The 4,528-nt window shown below is 45.9% G+C and overlaps 1 protein-coding gene across 2 annotated transcripts in view; it reads right to left on the bottom strand.

Annotated features, from left to right (window-relative positions):
* Positions 1 to 3,190, bottom strand: part of gal3st3 (galactose-3-O-sulfotransferase 3) — a gene marked incomplete at its 3' end in the record, with an annotated part of 33,622 nt that extends 30,432 nt beyond the window's left edge. Inside the window, exon 1 of one of the 2 annotated variants that reach the window (XM_083992521.1) lies at positions 2,887 to 3,190. The remainder of the gene's footprint in view (positions 1 to 2,886) is intronic. The other variant, XM_083992520.1, reaches the window with a different exon arrangement.
* Positions 3,191 to 4,528: the final 1,338 nt, after the last annotated feature.

Here is a 4,528-nt window from a genome sequence, read left to right as displayed (position 1 = left end):
CCATCCATCCATCCATCCATTGAGGGATTTTCCTTCCTGTCATCTCTCATCTCTTGCTGTGAGAGTTTTATCTCAGTTGGCTCGGCAGGTTAAATAAAGGTTAAATAAGGAATGAGGGTGAATTAATCGCCTCCGATTCTGTCGGCATTTGTGTAAATCATCCGGAGATTTCGAACAATAGAGGCTAAATGTAGAGAAAAAAAAGAAGATAATTTACTTTTATCTCTTATTGATCACTTATTTATGATGTTAAATCATAATAAAAAAGAGCCCCAGAACATTATATTCATATTCATATACACTCAGTCTCAGAACTCATGATAAGTTTATGTAGCGCCCTAAATTGAATTCATCACAATTTTAACAAGTGATCAGGTCTCTGTTATTAATTAATTTGACCGGCTAATTAATTGAGTGATCATTTAATTTCATATTTGGAGCAGCTCTCCGGTGCAGACGCTCATGTTCACCTCTTCCTCCTCCTCCTCCTCGCTGCCTCTGATCCCACAGACCCTGGATGTGCAAACAGTCCGACTGTGACTCGGACAAATGAAGGAATTTATGTCGTACAGCAGCGTTTCTGAGTCTTTTTCCTCTCCGGGAAGCAGTAAACACTCTGTGGTTTCTTGGCCGGCGGCCTGAGGACTATACAGTCTTTGGGGACGCTGTAGCGGGGAGCAGCCACAGAGCTGTATATCATCCTCTAATATTGTATAAATAAACTCCGTTCCCACAGCGTCGGTCTTTAAAGGGCACCCTCCTTCTAAAAAGACTCTTGTGATGAGGTTCAACACAGAGATGCAGCACAACTCACTTTATCATATTGACTTTTTTTTCCTGTACATCCATGTGTGTGTGTGTGTGTATGTGTGTGTAAATGTGTGTGTACCTCCATTGTTATTCTCGGCATTGCTATAGTCCAGACAGAGCCCACATTCATCACTCCGTCTTGTGCCTTTCTTGTGGACGTGCCAGAAAGGAAGAAAAAAAAAAGGAAAAGAAAGAAACCTTTTTTCCGGTCTGTGCTTGTAAATGACCTGCCGTACCAAAAAAAAGGGGGTTTATTAAATCACCTTTGTTTCTATTCTCTTCTCTTAACCTACTTCCTGAGCAGGAGATGGACAGAGAGTGAGGAGACAGATGGACAGACGGGAGCAGAAACAGAGGAATAAATGGTGACGGGGGGGGGGGGGGGAGAAAGCATCACCTGCCTCGTCTATAGTCTGAGTTCTTCTCTAATGGACGTTCAATTAGTGATTATTTCTGTCATCAATATATCTATTTTACAATGAAGACATGTTAACACAACACTGCAGTTAAAAACCTTGTTGTGTTGTGACCAGGAGAGATAATTGGGCCTGATTGTGCAGGTTTGTCTGTCTGTTACAGCTTCCAGGGGAACAGACCAAAGCACAGACACACCTGCACAATTCTATTGATAAGATTTGTGTGTGTGTATGTATCTATATACTGTATATGTGTATGTGTGTGTTTGCATTATATTAATGACCTAAATCAGGGTTCATCTCAGTTACCTGGACCATTGCAGGTGCGTTTTTTGCTTTTCTTTTATAATGATGTGAGTGTTTTTATCGCTGTTGTATGATTCTATGAAGAGATTAATCAATATATGATCCTAATTGATTGGTTGGCTTGATTGATGCACAGCTTTCTAATTGATTTCTTTTTAAACAAACTACTGTCAGATCTTAGATGCCTCAATCTATCTTGGTGTTATCTGCTGCACACACACACACACACACACACACACACACACACACACACACACACACACACACACACACACACACACACACACACACACACACACACACACACACTCTATGTGTCAGTGCTAGGATGCTTCAAACAAAACTTCAACCACAAACCAATCAACTAATGGAAAGGGAAAATATTGACCAACACATGCAACAACTGGAACTATTCTACATCCAATAGAGCTGCAGATATAAATAGTTTGTCATTAATTGTTGTCTGTCTCCCTCTCTCTCTCTCTTTCCCTCCATCCTCCCCTCCTAAAGGGTTCACGCTGCACGCGGTTAATCTGCGCGTGCAGTTTCATTAATTTGCCGGCATAGGTGTTCACACAGTCCTAATCTGGGCGAACAGGCGAAATCAATCATCCCGACAAGCCTCGGGCGCTCAAGGAGACGATCACGATAAACAGCCCCCCTCCTCACCACCACCTCCACCACCTCCTCCTCCTCCTCTTCTTCTTCTCTTCCCCCCATCCTCCTCCTCCACAACACACACACACACACACACGGCGATTGTTTCAGGACATAATCAACACAGAGACAAAAAAAAATCTCCTCAAGAGGTCTCACACCGAGAGATGTGGGCCAGATTAGATTAGATTTTTGGGGTCGTGCTGAATGAAATCGCTCCGCCACGCATCTACCAAATGACACACACACATACTGTAGGTCTGCTGTGGTTATGTTTCTTTTTACAGCACAAAGTGTCAGTGCGTTCATAAATCCGCTGTAAAGAAAACGGCGTGGCTATCGGTGCGTAACTGTCCCCGTCACCGCGGAGGAGCGGAGCAGAGGAGCAGAGGAGGCGGAGAGCAGGAGAGCGGAGCGCCGGCTGCTGCTGCTGCTGCTGCTGCTGCTGCTGCTGCTGTCTGGCTTCAACCACCAGAAACAAACACAACCGCCTGTAAAAGCCCCGCTGAGCTGAGCTGAGCTGAGCCTCACCACCACCGGCCCCGGTTTTTTTTTCTCTCTCTCTCTCTCTCCAAATATTAATATCATTGTCTTTTATTCCGTGACACTGCACCAGACATGTCTACTATTGCTCCACTGAGGGGGATTAAAGGCGCCATGTAGGACAGAGATGCTGATAAAACACACACACACACACACACCGTCACCCACCTTTGTCATCTCGGAGCTGGGGATGAGAAGTGACGGCGGCGGCGGCGGTGATTTCTCTTCTCTTTCCCCCTTCTCTTCTCCGTGTCCCGGCCAGCCGGCTCTCCTGCCCCCGCTTTCCTCCTCCTCCTCTTCTTCTTTTTCTTTCCCTTTTTCTTCTTTTCCTCCCTTTCCTCCTCTTCTCCTTCTCCTTCTTCTTCTTCCTCTTCTTTAATTTTCAGGGAAGCCTCCGGTCCTCCTTCACCTCCTTCGCTTGTTTTGTGGTTGTTCAGGTGTCGCAGCAGATCTGTCTGTCAGCGGAGGCTCCTCGCGACTCTACTCCTCGTGCAACAAAACGTTAGACGCCCCCCCTCTCCTCCTTCCCTCCCCCCCTCTCTCTCTCTCTCTCTCTCTCTCTCTCTCTCTCTCTCTCTCTCTCTCTCTCTCTCTCTTCAGTAGCCAATGCGCGCGTGTTTGTTGTGCCCGTGATGCTTACTGACTTGGCACGCGCGCACATGCACATATGGAGCTCACAGACTCACACACACACACACACACATAGACACGAGCACATTAGCGCGCATGGACGGTCCTAACGGAAACTGAGCCATATGTGCGACACTGCTCCTGTAACACTTCACTAATGTGAAGCCGGAGTGACACAGTGTGCGTGTGAGTGCGTGCGTGTGTGTGAGTAATAGCTTTAATATTAAGTGTGTGGCTCATGGTGGAGTCTGAGCCCCTGACATGAAAACACTTGTCATGCCAATAAAGCTCATTTGAATTTGAACTGAGACGTGATTGCAGACTGACATGTAAATGTTTTTTTGTTTTTTTGAGGACAGGGGCACGTTCAGAGATTTGTGGCCCCCTGGGCACACGCAGGAGTGCCCCCCCTCTCTCATGCATTATTCAAGTCTGTAGCCTCTTGTGTTTTTATCATGTAGCAGAAACCCTGTGGTTAAGATGTGGTTGAGTTTAAGCTCAAAAACAACTGAATTTAAAGTGTAGGAAACACGGTTTTGGCTAAGAGTAAAACTTTGCGGACGACATTTGTTATTATGCGTATAATAATAACCACTTTCTTATGTGGCTTAAAGCAACACTTACGCCTAAAATACACTGGATGCGGAACGACTCCGAAACGGCTCCGCTACGGAACGGCTGCGTACTCCGACTCCGTCAACTCACACCGGTTCCATCCGTGATGTTGATTGTTGCGGCTCCGCCGCACAGCGGGAACACGTGATCTCGCGATAAAGCGGGTTGTAGTTTCCATAAAGTGAACCACAAAATCAAAAACAATTAATTTAATCCAGAGGAGTAGTAGAGAAACAACTTGGTGCTGACCTGACTTGGTTTTACAATCACTATCTCCTTGTCCATGGTGTAAACGGGGTGAAACGATGTCTGAAAACCTCCGAGCTGCTGACTTCAGGCCGCTCACTGCCCATTACAACGTTTTCAAGGTGTAAAGCAGGAAATATGCTCCGCTGTAAACATGGTGTATTTTATTTTGAAAATTAACCGGTTGTTTTATTTTGTATTTTGCCCGCGATTTCCTGTCATACACGACCTGCTCTGTGCTGCTTGATGCGCCGTGCTCCGGCGTCCGGCAAAAATAGAAGCTCTGCGTATCTCTTGCGAGGGCT

The sequence above is a fragment of the Trachurus trachurus genome (genome assembly GCF_905171665.1).
Source record: "Trachurus trachurus genome assembly, chromosome: 18".
Taxonomy (NCBI): domain Eukaryota; kingdom Metazoa; phylum Chordata; class Actinopteri; order Carangiformes; family Carangidae; genus Trachurus; species Trachurus trachurus.
Note: the sequence above shows the minus strand (reverse complement) of the source record. Positions and strands in the feature narration are given on the sequence as shown.